Raw genomic sequence first — 15,698 nt, forward strand, 5'->3', positions numbered from 1 at the left:
TCAAGTTTAATAAGTGAGCTCTGGCCTTATGTTCCTGAGGATGGAATCTGCCTTAGTCACCTCTCCTGGACTCCAGACTTGCCAAAGTGTGGCTCTGATGATCCCAGCAGAACTCCAACGGACTTTTCTTGCTCTTGAAACCCAGTCTGATAGCAGGGGTCTTATTCCCATAGACCCATCTTTCTCTTTGCTTCTTTCCTGGATTCTCTATCCCTATCATCACTCTCCAGTGGGGACTTTTTTTTTTTTTATGTTTTGACATCTCATTTTTGCCTGATTATCACTATTATCTGTGTCTTCAGATACAGGGTTTTGCATGCAAACCAGCAAATCACAAGAAATATAAATTGCTCTTTAAACATATGAAAAGAAGCATACGTTTCTCATTTATAATAATAGAAATGAACATTAAAACTATACCAAGGAGAAATGCCCCAGAGATGAAGCCAAAAGAAGACCTGCAGGACACAGAGTGGGAGCCACAGCAACCAGAACTGAAAGCAAGGAAACCCAGGAGTGAAGGGTCAGAAGACACCTGCCATGTGCCTTTCCACATGACAGAGGAACCCCAGACACCAGCAGCCTTTCCTCAGAGAAGGCCATGTCACCCAGTCTTGATGTTCATCTGATCTATCAAAGCGGAGTGTGGAGGAAGAGGCAAGTAATAATCTTGAGCTAAATGTTGCAAGAAATAAGAGTTCACAAAGAGACAAGTGGATGAAATATCATCCAGGCAAACATTTTAAAATTAGAGAATGAAATTGACATGGTCTGTTGACTCTCCATTAATATTATCCTTGGAATATTAATGTCTTCTTGGAATGTCTTGGATGTCTTCTTGGAAGGGAGAGTTCTAAAGGATGGCAAAGTGTGTACTCTTATCCCTTCCTCATCACAACTTTCCCCATTGCGGTTTCCATATACTGCTGGCCAGCCTATCAAGAAAAAAGAGAAGGAAATCCACAAACCCGTTGCTGCAGCTACAACAACTGCAAAGCATTTGCATTAACCAGGAATTTCACAATGCTTGTGCATAGAAAGTGCAACCTTCTTTTCGGTGCAGAATTGTTATTAAAAAGGCATTCTGGTAGACTCCGGCATCATACAAGAAAAGGCTAAGTCCTTATATGATTTCCTAAAGGAAAATGAAGGTGAAGTATCTACCCCTATGGATTTTCAGGCCAACAAAGTCAGCTTTGAAATTTTTAAAAAAGGGTTAGCCTATGCAATGTACAAGTAACAGGAGAGGCAAGGTCTGCAGATCAAGAGGCAGCAAGGGAATTTCCTGAAACCCTGAGGAAACTGATTGAAGACTTCTCTGGTATGAAAGGAGAGCCAAACAACTTTATGTGGATTTTCCAGATCACAGGGGTGCTGCGCCCCTAACCGCTGCCATGTGGAAGAGACAAGGGTCAGGATTTGATCAGAGATACAGAACCGCTGGGACTGATATAGGATTTATTAAGGGATACAACTGTACACAATTATGGTGTTTGGTTAGATAGTTTATGTGTGACTTTTGCTTCTGTGTATGGTGCTGGGTCTGATGTCATCAGGCAGTTAGGAAGGAAGGATGGACATGAAGTGGAGGAGAACAAGGACAAACTGGATTCTAAGTCAAGACCTTTGACCCCACAATTCTACTTCCAATAATGTATCCTAAGGATATACTCACATGTGAAGAAATGATGTCCAAGATACTCATTACATCATTGCTCATAATAGCAAAAGTTTGAAAGCAGCCTTGTAGAGGACTGTTTAGTAAATTATAGGAAAGCCCTGCTGCCCCAGGCCTCAACAATGTGTAGGAGGGTCTGGATGGGTTGCTTTGCTGGGTCCTGGGATGGTCTGGTCACAGGGTGTAGCAGGCTGAAAATGGCCTCCCAAATATGTCCATATTCTAATCTCAGAAGCTGTGAATTTTACCTTACATGGCAAAAGGAACTCTGAGGATGTGAGTAAGTTAACAACAACTTAAGCAGGTGTATCTGATATAATCACAATGGCCCTTCTTTAGAGGAGGGAAGCAGGACACATCAGAATCAGAGATGGCAATGTGATGATGGAAGCAGGGACTGAGGTGATGCACCTTGAAGATGGAGGAAGGGGCACAAGTCAAGGATGTAGGCAGCTACTAGAAGATGAAAAAGGCAGGGAAATGGATTTTCTCCTCAGAGCATCCAGAAAGAACTAGCCTTGCTCACTTTCACCAGGTGAAACTGATTTCCAACTTCTGCCCTCCAGAACTATAAAAGAAAAAACACTAAGTTAGTTTTGTTGTAGCAGCAATAGGAAACTAATACACAGGGCATCTCAGCCTTGAGAGCTCAGAGCCACAGGCCCAGCCCAGTCTGGCCCATGGACCATGTGGGGCTTTTGGAGGAAGTACCCTCTGAAGGGGAAACCCAATCCCTGTTCTGGTTTTCCATGTCCCCATCCATTCATTGGCACTGGAGTTTGACCTCCTTCAGGATCAAGGAGACTTCAGAGAAGTCACACCACATATCTCAGACCCTTAGGAAAACCTTCAGGATATTCAGCTCAAAAAATTAATTCACCAAAAGGCATTGAAAGGCCTCCAGTCACAATGGCAGCTCTTCCAGGGGATGTGCATCAAGTGGCCCTATTGGCATTTCTACCTTCAACAAAGAAAAGCAGGTTCCTGATCTTTCTGACCCTGAGCTTAAATTTCTGGAGCATATGGATGTGGTGGCTGGATGGTCATCCTCTCTCTCTGCAAGGGCCCTTCCCAGCAGAAGGGAGAGCACCCTCATTGGGAGAACTCCGAGGATGATAAGGTGGTAACTTTCTCCTGTAGGTGAACTTTGACCCTTGACAGTCTGGGAGTGTCTGACAGAACTGCTGGGAGCCCGCACACTGGGGGAGGCACGAAAGCCCCTCCTCCCTCCTCCTCTAGGTCACTACATCTTCTGAATCAATTTTGAGCATGCTTCATGTCTGCTCTCCTCTCTTCCCTGTTGGAGATGGAAGAGAACAGAATCTACTGGAGAATTTATTGATATTGAAAGTAAAAATAATAAATGAAGCTATATATTAACAGTTAACAGATAGGTACATAACTCTTAGTTTAAAACCAAGGAGGAAAAAAGGCATGAGAAAAACAAAATAATATTACCTAACTTTTGGAAAAAGAGAATCAGAGGAAATAATATATATTTTCCCATTCTGCAGTGCTACGGAAAAGTCGTATATCCAATATTTCCTGAGGCAAGAGAGTAGTGGGTGGAACTGAGAGAAGATTCAGAGAAATGTAAAACCACAGCCACAGACCTCCTGTAATGTTTTCACATTCTGGTCCATGTGACGCAGCTGCCGTTTGTTTCACTGTAGGGATGCTGCCTGCCATGCGCCGTGGGTAGAATGAGACACACACAGAGTCTCTGAACAGCCTCTGATTAGAACTGCTAAATGAAGGCAAGCATGTGGCCCAAGATGGTGTGTCAGTACCTCCAAGTGCACACTTCTTCCAGGACAGTCTGTAGCATCGTAGCTTAACTACAGTTCAGCGTTTAATACTCTACCTACTATGGTTACTATAGAGCGAAGAGAGAAAGAAGGAAGAAAAGCAAGCAGCTCACTGGCAGAAAGTTTAGGGTGTGCCACACCTCACTCCACAAATTCACAGCAGGCCTCAATGAAAAGCATGGCTACTCTGTAAAAGAGATGATGACTACCATGTGCGGTGTGAAACGCTCTCCTGACGTATCTCCACCATCCCAAACCCTACCCAGTGTTTGGAACAATGGTCCACAACCCCAGGAAATGTTAAAATGAATTGCTGAAAAGGAAAAACAAAGTTTAATTAAATAACTAAAAAATAAATTATCGGCATAAAAAAACTTTTGGAGGTGATGGAAATGTTCTAAAACATTGTGGTAATGGTTGCACAGCTCTATAAATTTGCTAAAAATCACTGAATTTTTTACTTAGAATTGTAATTTATCTCAATAAAGCTGTTTTAAAGAAAGAAAGAAACATTTTTTTAAATTGTGGTTCATCCAGTCAATGGACTATAATGCAGCCTTCTAAAAGAAGGAGGCAGTTCTAGATGCATTAATATGAAACAATTTCCAAGAAATAGTAAGTGAAAAAGCAAGGTGCAGAACAGTAAACATGGGATGCTATCATTTCTTATGAAAATATTTAAAAGATTACATATATTTGCATAGACTGTTTCTGAAAGGGTATACAAGAAATCAGTACCTTTGGGGACTAGGCTGGAAATTAGGGGTAAAAAGGAGACCTATCTTTCACTGCCTGCTTTTTTTGTTTTTTCCGGGTGCATGGGCGGGAAATCGAACCTGGGTCCTACGGGCAGGCTCGCATTCTGCCGCTGAACCACCCACGCACCCTACCATATACATTTTGTGTCATTTGACTGTTATATTGTGAATTTTTATCTACTTTAAAATAAATAAAATTGTTTGTTTAAAGAAAGAATCCCAGTGACAGACCTTTCACCTCAAGCAAACGGCACTTTGTAAAAAGATTTTCTAAATGCAGTCGTCAAATTTCCTCCAAAGTTATTAAGCTATAGGTCACCCAAAGCCAGTGGGTGCAAAGTGATTATAATTGAGTCCTTTGAATTGAGGCTCCAATATTAGGTTGAAATGTTAAAGCATGGTTTTGGATTTAAATGATATTTTCTTGAAGGTAAATATCATTTACTTACTTGTCTGGGCTACCCATCCCCTGACTGCCCGGCCATTCTCACTGTCAAGATAGCACCCAACTGGGCGGGCCGCGGTGGCTCAGCGGGCAAGAGTGCTTGCCTGCCGTGCCGGAGGACCCCGGTTCGATTCCCGGCCCCAGCCCATGTAAAAAACAAACAAACAAACAAAATATAATAAAACAAGAAAATGTTTAAAAATGTTTCCCTTTCTTCCTCCCTTCCTTCCTTCTCTGTCTTTCCTTCCCTTCCTCCCTCTCTCTTTAAAAAAAAAAAAAAAAAAAAAAAAGATAGCACCCAACTGGCACCATACATCGAAAGGGCCCAGTGGTCACTTCTTGAAGACAGCCTGCAGTAACGGACATGCACAAACACTTGCCCTTTCAATCAATCAGTGACTAAACCAAAACTGAGTTATAGAGTATTTTTAACTATAGCAATGAGAATATATGATCTTCAATGACACATAAAAGCATGGATGACCTCACAAATACGATGTTGAGCAAAAGAAGGCTCACAAAAGAGTACAGATAAAACTATTCTCTGCTATTTGAAATCAGGGTAGTGGTTATCCTTGGTGGGGAGTGGGTGGGAGGGAGGGATTGGAAAAGTGCATGAGGGGATACTGGGAAGTTGGCAGGACCCCTTCTTGCAGTCACACAGGGCCCTCACTTAGAAAGACTCTGTTCTCAGTTTAATGTTCTGCTGTCACTATCTTAAAACTCTCAAAAAAATTTTAACGGGGGCTGTGCATTTGCTTTTTGAAAAAAAATTTGTCCACGTTTATTTCTGAAAACTTTTTTAGTGTGAAATATAACATATATACAAAGAAAAGAAAGGAAAAGCAATAATTTTCAAAGTACGCTTCAACAAGTAGTTAGAGTTTGTCATAGATTACCATTCCACGATTTCAGATTTTTCCTTCTAGCTGCTCCAAAACACTGGAGGCTAGAAGGACTATTAATATTCCATACTCACTTGTTAAATCCTATTTTCTCTGTTATACCTCCTTCTTCTCCTTTGATCCCTCTCCCAATCTATAGGAATCTTCAGGCAATGCCTGTTCTGACTTTTTCATGTTGAGAAGGGGTGTTGAAGTTGAAGGATAGCACTTGTAATCAATCGATAATCTTGGAGAGGCTGGTCCTTCTGGGTTTCAGGATTTATCTGCCCTAGAAATCCTCTGGAAATTATAGATTCCAGGAAAGCAAACAGTGCATGAAACATTTATTGAGTTTCAGTTCAAGCCCTAGGTGTTCTTAAGAGTAAACAGGAGTGATGTGGGTTGGGGTTTAGGAAACCATGGCAATTAACATTACCTAACTGAAGCTTGCATAAGAGCAGTCTCCAGAATAGCCTCTTGATGCTATATGATCTCTCATCCACTGATGCCTTATTTTATTACACTTCTTTTCCCCCTTTTGGTGGGGAAGGTGTCAATCCCACAGTGCCAGGGCCAGACTTATCCCTGGAAGTTATGCCCTATGTTGTCAGGGAGACTTTCACCCCTGAATTTCATGTCCCATGTAGGGGGGGAGGGTAATGATTTTCCTTGCAGAGTTGGGCTTAGAGAGAGAGGCCATATCTCAGCAACAAAAGAGGTTTCCTGGAAGAAACTCTCAGGCCTGGTTCTATATAGTCTTAGCTTCTCTGCTCCAGAAATACGTTTCATGAGGGCAAGCCTCAAATTCAAGGTCTTGGCCTATTTCCTTGGGAGTCCCCAGTGATTGAGAGGGTACCTGGGTTTCCCAGGTGGGAAAGTTTAATAGTTCTATATCCCCCCCTCCTTCGACCCTCAATGGACTCTACCAATACATTTTTTTAATAATTAACTTTTTAAAAAATATATTTTTGGGCAGGCCACAGTGGCTCAGCAGGCAGAGCTCTTGCCTGCCATGCTGGAGACCCAGGTTTGTTTCCCGGTGCCTGCCCATGAAATTGAAATATTTTCATGCACCATATAGTCTATACAAAGTATACAATCAATGGCTCACAATATCATCACATATCACAATAGCATCATAAAGCTGTGTACTCATCTCCATGATCATTTTTATTTATTTTTATTTATAAAATAAAATAAATAAAAGGAAAATAAATAAAACAAAATAAATAAAAGGAAAAAGAAATAAAAGGAAAAAACCCATACATTCCATAACCATTACCCTCCATCTCATTGACCATTAGCATTGCAATCTACCCAATTTTTTTTTTACCCTTTATCCCCTCCCTATTATTTATTTATTTTCTGTCCTTATTTTTTTTTACTCATCTATCTATAGCATGGATAAAAGGAGCATCAGCCACAAGGTTTTCACAACCACACAATCACATTGCAAAAGCTATATAATTATACAGTCTTCTTCAAGAATCAAGGCTACTGGAACACAGTTCACCAGTTTCAGAACCTTCCCTCTAGCCCCTCCAATAAACCATAAACTAAAAAGGGATATCTATATAAGAATAACCTCTTGTCTCTGTTTGACGTTTCTCAGCCCCTGAAATTTTATTTTGTCTCATTTTTCTCTTCTCATTTTTGGTCAACAAAATTTTCTCCATCCCATGATTCTGGGTCCTCGCTCACCCCGAGGATTTCTGTCCCACGTTGCCAGAGAGATTTATACCCTTGGGAGTCATGTCCCACGTGGGGGTGAGGGCAGTGAGTTCACCTGCTAAACTGGCTTAGAAATAAGCCACCTCTGACCAACAAAAGAGGTTCTCTGGGGGTGACTCTTAGACATAATTTTAAGTAGGCTTAGCTTCTCCTTTGCAGGAGTTAGTTTCATAAGTGCGAGCCCCAAGATCAAGGACTCAGCCTATTGAATTGGTTGTTCCCACTGCTTACAAGAATATCAGGAATTCCCCAGACGGGGAAGTTTAATATTTCCTCCTTTCTCTGCATTCCCCTAGGGGGACTTTGCAAATACTTTTTTTGCACTTCCTAGATCACTCTGGGATGTAACAGGGCTTCACCTTAACCTGTACAAACTAACAAGCTCTCACCTCCTATTCAAGATTCCATGTCATTATGGTGCTTGAATAAACTGACCATACAAGTTAAATTAGATAACGTGCTATACAAAATATACATTTTGCACGAAATAAACATCCCTCCCTTGGTGTCACACAGAAGTTGAGGTTTTTTTCTTTGTTTGTTTTTTTATTTTTATTAATAAAACTAATCAACATACAACATGAACATTCTTTTGTTTTAAACATAATTTCCCATTTTAATAATTTTAAGTACAATTCAGTAATATTAATTATATTTGCAATGTTACGCTCCCTTCAACACCATCCATCACCAAAACTTTTTCATCATTTCAAACAGAAACTCTGTACCCATTAAGCAATAACTCCCTATCCTTGTCCCCCAGCCCCTGGTAACCTCTGATCTACTTCTGTCTCTATGAATTTGCTTATTCTTGATATTTCACGTAAGTATGAAAATCATACAACATTTGTCCTTTTGTGTCTGGCTTATTTCACTTAAATCATGATTTAAAGATTCTTCTATGCTGCAGTATAGATCAAAACTTCATTCCTTTTTATGGCTGAATAATATTCCATTGTGTGTATATACCATGTATTGTTTAATCGGTCATCATCAATGGACATTTGGATTGCCTCCACTTTTTGGCTATTTGAATAATGCTGCTATGAAAATTGGTGTAGAAATAACAGAATCCTTGTTTTCAATTCTTTGGGGCTATTTTTGTTTTCTAATTTTCTACAGTGAATCTGTACTGCTTTTTGTAAGTATAATAGATTATTTCTAATTAAAAACAATCCCTGCCGCATGGAATTTACATTCAACACGAACATTCTTAATATATGAACATTCCATACTTGGTGTGCAATCAGTGGCTCACAATATCATCACATGTCCTGACCCACAGGACAGTCAACGGGGTCTGCCACCTGCTGAGGGAAGAATGGCTATGGGACAGAGAGACGCAAGAAGGACAGCAAGACAGGATTCTGATCAAGCTGCAAATTTTATTAAGCAAGCCGGGTGTATATATACCGACTTTGGGAGGGAAGTAGGGTTTGTGGAGCATTATGATAGGAGGGAGTTCGCGCCGGCGGGAAGGGTTGGTTAGATGATTGGTGGCGCTTATTGTCAGGGGAAAAAGGGGCAGAACAGATTCTTGGCGGGAACCTATTTCCGTGAAGAACCTTGTTGTAATATGTAGGTGCTACTGCATCAGCCGGGGTGGCCATGTTGGCTTAATCGCCATCTTAGGTTAGCCTCTGGTCCCCAACAATCACATAGTTGTATATTCGTCATTATGATCATTTCTCAGAACATTTACATCAGTCCAGAAAAAGAAATAAAAAGAAAAAAGAAAAAACTCATACATACCATTCCCCTTTCCCCTCCCTCTCATTGACCACTAGTATTTCAATCTACTCAATTTATTTTAACCTGTGTTCTCCCTATTATTTATTTCGTATCCATATTTACTCATCTGTCCATACTGTAGATAAAAGGAACATCAGACGCAAAGTTTCCACAACCACAGAGTCACATTGCAAAAGCTTTATCATTATACAATCATCTTCAAGAAACATGGCTACTGGAATAGGTTTTTTGGCAATTTTATGTATTTTTCCAGATGGTTTCCTTGTGGTAAATATGTTCACTTTAGGTTAATTTTCTTTAAAATGGAATTATTACATAGTTTTGCAACTTTTAAAATTCTTTCTTAGACATCTTTTCATTTTGTACATATAGCTCTAGTTCATTGTTTTGCAATCCATAGCTATGTAGTACTTGATGGACATTTCGGTGGTTTCCCATTTTTTGGTATTATAAACAAAGCACAGAATATACTTCTCCCAGATCTCCATTGGATGATTCCCTCTCTTTATTCAAGTTCCTGCTCAAATGTCACCTCCTCAGAGAAGTCTTCCTTGATCACACTGTTTAAAATAACATGTTCCTCCAACCTTTTATCACTTCCTAATCCTTTACCCTGGCTTTTTTTTTTAATAGCGCTTATCACTAATTGATATCTATTTTACTTACTTTTTGTCTGTCTCTACCACTATTGGCCTCAAGTTTCATAAAAGCAAGAACCATTTGTTTCACTGCTGTGTTCCCAATGCCCAGAAAGTTGTCACACCCACAGGAGATTCTCAGTAAATTATTTATTGAATGAAACAACAGGGCAATAAATACTTTTACACATTTTAGTAAATCTGTAGAAATGTTTCAATAGGGTCAAAGAATATCATTAAATTGTAACAGAAATAATCAAAACAGTCCTTTAAAAATGTTATTACCAGGTGGTGGAACCGTGGCTCAGTGGCAGTATTCTCACCTGCTGTGCTGGAGACCTGGGTTCGATTTCCGGAGCCTGTCCATGAATGAATGAATAAATAAATAAATAAATAATGGTACTACCAATTTGCGCCACTCCCCCAATAGGAGATAAGCATTTCTATATTCCTACATACCTGCCACAAGACAGGGTAATATCAGTCTTTGTAATCTTTCTTATTTTAGAATTTAAAATAAATTTGAGTTTTATTTTGAAACAAAAAGCCTGATTCTTTTTGGATGCTACTTCCCCCACCATACAAGCTGAGACACAGTAATGCCTATCGTGTTGTTCTGTCTGGATGATCTTAGCCATCACGCTGCCTAATTGTTCTGGCCCCCCAGTGAGGTCCAATATCACGGCCTTACTAAAGTCTCCCCATTGGTTCTCACTCTCCATCTAACCCCATTCTTGCTGAAGTAGGAAGAGCCCATCTTTGAAATCAGAGCCAGTAGTAATACTAGCTCTGTGACTGTGTGATGAGACATTTTTAAACCTCTTTGGGTTTCATTCTCTTCATCTGTAAAATGTGACTGAAAATAACTCTCAGAGGCAGCTATGAAAATTAAATAAGATAAATATGTAAAGCATCTGGCTCAGTGCCTCCCATACAGCTGGCACTAAACTGTTATTTCTCCTTCCCATCTGCCTCAAAACTATCCCAGCTCTTTGTAGCACTTGGGATATTTCTCATATTCTGACCTATAATAAAGTAAGTTGGGCACTTGGTAGGACAAAGAGGGTGCTTGGACATAGGAGACATTCAGTAGATGACTGCCACATAGAGTTGATTTCTGCATTTAGCAGCTAGTTCGTTCTCTTTGCTGCCTTGTCCCTGAATGCACACTCATACCACCATGAGTTGGTCATATCACACGCTACTGGATACGCTCTGTCCAACCAGCTGCTGGATGAGATCATCTCTCAATCCTGTCTGAGCTAAACAAGACCTTTTACAGAACTTTAAAACTGACTCACCACTGAGTCATCAAAACATACCAATACCCAAATACAAGCCTGTTGCTACACAAAAGACCAGCATGGGATGGCTGCCTTATCTCCTTTCCGTCCCCAACCCCCTCCCCGATGAGACAGGGCCCCTTGACTCACTGGAGAAGAGTCAGCGCATCTTTTGTGCTGTAGTACTCTGAACAAAGCTAGTTTAAATAATCCCAATGTGGCCAGCAAACAACTGGCAGTCCCCGTGTCATCCAGGTCATTTCCTGGGTATGTCACTAACCCCAGAGGAGCGAGGAAAAGAGGCAATTAATCAATTATTTGAATGTTTATTGAGTGCCTACATTCTGTTGGACAGTCACTTACTAGTCCTTCTGTTTATAACATTCTTGTGAAGTGACCTATTTGGTTATCGAAACTCATTCAAAACAGCCCTTTCTCCCTCAATAAAAGAAAAAAAAGGGAGTGGGGAATATTGGAGAAAAATAGGGCTATTCGGTTCTACTCTAATAGAAAGAAATTATAACATAGTAAATTGGAAGCATGAAGTTTTGGCTAACTGCATCAGAAAACTATAGTTTTAAATATGTTCTTTGAGAACTCTTATCTAGGAATTATTTAGTCAGTGGTCAGTATTTTCTCTTGGGAAAAGTCTTGCAGTTAGTGTCATTGCCACGGATCTGACCCCAATTTCAGTGGCATTTCAGGTCTGTCAAGATTAGGGGACTGTGTAGTGTTGAGAGCAGCTGAGATAGCTGGGAACAGGCTCAAGGGCTCATTTCACTAATAAGGCTGGTTACAGCCAAGGTTTTAAGTATCAGAGATTCCATTTTTAAGTATACCAACATGGACTCTCATAGCTGAAGACCCCAGGCAAAAATTGAATAAGAATCTTAGATCCTCAAACTTTTTGTACATAATCCATACTATTGGTACATGTATACCAAAAGGGCATCATAGAGCTGCTCTTGATCTACCGTATATGAATGTTAGAAGAATAAATGGAAACAGTATGTAAGTAATTCTTATAGATTAATTAGGCATGACAACAAATAATGTTTATTTCATAAAAAGATCAGCTCTCTATTGGTCACTCTTCTGAGTTATGCTTCTTTTTTTTTTTTTTTTTTTTAAAGAGGGAGGAAGGGAAGGAAAGACAGAGAAAGAAGGAAGGATGTGAGGAAGAAAGGGAAACATTTTTAAACATTTTCTTGTTTTATTATATTTTGTTTGTTTGTTTGTTTTTTACATGGGCTGGGGCCGGGAATCGAACCGGGGTCCTCCGGCACGGCAGGCAAGCACTCTTGCCCGCTGAGCCACCGCGGCCCGCCCTGAGTTATGCTTCTAAGTACTCATTACATGGATACTATCAAGGCAGGCTAGAACAGGGGAGAGGGGAGAGAGAAAAAGAAAACCATGAAGGAGCCCTTCAGTAAGCATGGTTAATCAAGGTCAGCTCACATTTAATCCACTGAACAACTAGGGAGGAAATCAGACTTTATTATATTCTATTCTCAGGGTGAGCTGATGAATATGTGGGAAACAAACAACCACATCTATCAAAAGGTATTATAGTCAAGTGACAAAGTAGAGAAATCTAATCTATACCTGAGTAGTCAATGGGAGTAGTATTAGAAGTTCACATTCTAGCCTGAGACTTGGATTCCTGGGGTCAAACAACAGTTGGTAACAGTTAGACCTGGGTTGTAGTGAGGTGAGATTTGCTGAGAAAACAAGCAGGAGCGAAAAAGGTAAAGGAAATGAAGAAAAACGGTTGAACTTATTTAGCATATTATTTGGGTTTTAACTGAAGAACTGAAATTTTTTTTTAAATCTTTTTATTTTATTTTTTTAAATACCAAAAAACACCAAACAAATGCAAACATTTCTATTTTGATCATTCTGTTCTACATATATAATCAGTAATTCACAATATCATCACATAGTTGCATATTCATCATCATGATAATTTCTTAGAACATTTGCATCTATTCAGAAAAAGAAATAAAATGAAAACAGAAAAAAATATTTATACATAGCATACTCCCCTTACCCCTCCCTTTCATTGATCACTAGCATTTCAACCTAAATTATTTTAACATTTGTTTCCCCTATTATTTATTTTTATTCCATATATTCTACTCATCTATTGACAAAGTAGATAAAAGGAGCATCAGACACAAGGTTTTCACAATCATACAGTCACATTGTGAAAACTATATCATTATACAATCATCTTCAAGAAACATGGCTACTGGAACACAGCTCTACATTTTTAGGCAGTTCCCTCCAGCCTCTCCATTACATCTTAGTTAACAAGGTGATATCTACTTAATATGTAAGAATAACCTCCAGGATAACCTCTCGACTCTGTTTGGAATCTCTCAGCCATTGGCACTTTGTCTCATTTCACTCTTCCCCCTTTTGGTCCAGAAGGTTTTCTCAATCCCTTGATGCTGGGTCTCAGCTCATTCTAGGATTTCTGTCCCACGTTGCCAGGAAGGTCCACACCCCTTGGAGTTATGTCCCACATAGACAGGGGGAGGGCAGTGAGTTTGCCTGTTGTGTTGGCTAGAGTGAGAGGCCACATCTGAGCAACAAAAGAGGTTCTCTTGGGGGTAACTCTTAGGCCTAATTTAAGTAGGCTTGACCTATCCTTCGTGGGGTTAAGTTTCATATGAACAACCCCTAAGACTGTGGGCTCAGCCTATAGCTTTGATTGTTCACACCTCTTGTAAGAATATCAAGAATTCTACTTGGGGAAGTTGAATTTTCCCCCATTCTCACCATTCCCCAAAGGGGACTTTGCAAATACTTTTTTAGAAGAACTGAAATTTGACCATGATTGAAAAATAAATAAATAAATAAGCCATCAGAGTAGGCTTTTGCTTAGAGAAAATGACTATTTTTCCAGAATCAAAAGTGTAAACTAGAAAAATTTCAGCTTTGGGTAAAGCTTGGCTAATCTTATGAAACATTCCTACACACTCTACAGCACTACAAAAAATTAGTTCCTAGTTTTGAAGGATCTTTCATTCAAAAGTACAAGGTTTATGTTAATGAATATATACACATGTATATTTTACTTTTTATGTACATGTATTCATGTGTTGTATAAAAAGTATTTGAGAGGATGATTTAGGAATCTTACTTATAAATCTTCAGAGTAGGAATCTTGCTCCTCTTGCTGCTAAGTAGGTTAAACAGGCTGACAATAGTGATAGTAAAGTCTTTTACTTGCTAAGTCATCTGTCTAAAGAGAATAAACAGGTTTAGTTGGTTCTCCCAAGAGCTCCAGGCAAGAATTTTTACTCAGTTATCACATTACCACAAGTGAGTGGATTCTGCAAAAGTTGCCTAGCAACATTACATTAAAAACAACAGTGGGCAGTGGGCGGGGAAAGAAACTTGAAATTAGAGATGCCTGGGGGCAGGTGGGTGTAACCCATCTCTCCAGTACAGTGAGTCCTGTACTGGAAGAGCCTGAAATTAAAAAATAAGAACAGTCATTTAAAAGTTTCAGTTAGAACAATGCTTCAATTAAACCATAACATTGTGCCATTTTCTCAGCTTGGAGGAGGCAGGGCCTGATTTCTTACTCATTTTGGCACTTTTGTTTTAAAGATAAGTAGATTTTTATTCAATGATCCAGACATGTTTATTAAAGCAACATCTTAGGGGACCAGATTTTTTATTCAGTTATACAGAAACATTTATTAAGCACCATCTCAGGGGTCAAGGTACAGTGCTGATTGCTGGAGCTCTAAAGACAAATACAACTTGGTCTGGCCTGGAGTGGGAAGGAATCCAGACAAGTAAACAAAGAAAGAGTGTTACAAGGTCCATGCCCGGTGAGGTGGAAAGTCTGGAACAGGGAATATCAATTTTACCTGGAAGTGGACAGAGTCAAGGACAGGTTTCATAGAGGAGCTGGCTCTAGCACTGAGTCTTGTTTCAACTTTTAGTCCTTCTTTTCCCTAGTCATTCCACATATTTGTTGAGAACTTAGCTTTCCCATTGTGTGTGAGAACCTGGCTGCCAAGAATTCAAAGTACTGGAACTGTGGACCAAGAGCTCTTCTCTTCCAATCCGGAACCCAGGGCTTTTAACCCAGAACCTCAAAGACCTCTCAGTTTAGGGAAGCCAATAGGTGGGAAAGAATTGACCAAAACAAAAAAACAAAAACAAACTGCTTAAAAGTGTTTACCTGCAGGGAAAGGATTTAGGCTGAGGGCTGGCTGGGGATTGAAGGGGTAGGTAGGGAACTTCTGTGCCATTTGAATTTATATTATTTGAGAGAAAACGAAATTTTAAAAAAGACCACGGAGGAAAAAAATGAGTCATGTGATGTGTACTAACCTCTACAAACTATTATCGAATAGAAGAGTAATCTTCTGTTCAAAATCTTAAATAAGCATGACAGGCTAACATGTCATTCAGAAACAAATGATTCAAATATTTAAGTAAAGGCTCTATTCATCACTCAGTAGATAATGTGCACCTAAAACCATCAGAATACTGCAACAAACAAGATAGAAAAGGTCCATATCTTTAGGTATTTGGTTTTCTAGAAAGGGATAGTAATAAACAACCCAAATAACTTTTAAAATATAGGCCTGTTAAGGAAATAAAGCAAGATGAGAAAGAGTGACTGGGGGGGGGGGGGGTGGGACTTGTTAAGATTGCAGGGTTAGCAATAGGGGATCCAGAATTCTCACACAGAA

General features: G+C 39.6%; 1 long non-coding RNA gene across 1 annotated transcript; it reads right to left on the reverse strand.

The window, feature by feature from the left end:
- Positions 1-9,797: 9,797 nt before the first annotated feature.
- LOC143644673 (uncharacterized) lies at positions 9,798-15,632 on the reverse strand. Its single transcript, XR_013156815.1, has 3 exons — positions 14,126-15,632; positions 12,583-12,698; positions 9,798-10,053 (listed from the first exon to the last, which is right to left on the reverse strand). It is a non-coding gene; the product is annotated as an uncharacterized LOC143644673 (long non-coding RNA).
- Between the last annotated feature and the right edge of the window lie 66 nt (positions 15,633-15,698).

Source organism: Tamandua tetradactyla, chromosome 8 (genome assembly GCF_023851605.1).
Source record: "Tamandua tetradactyla isolate mTamTet1 chromosome 8, mTamTet1.pri, whole genome shotgun sequence".
Lineage (NCBI taxonomy): Eukaryota > Metazoa > Chordata > Mammalia > Pilosa > Myrmecophagidae > Tamandua > Tamandua tetradactyla.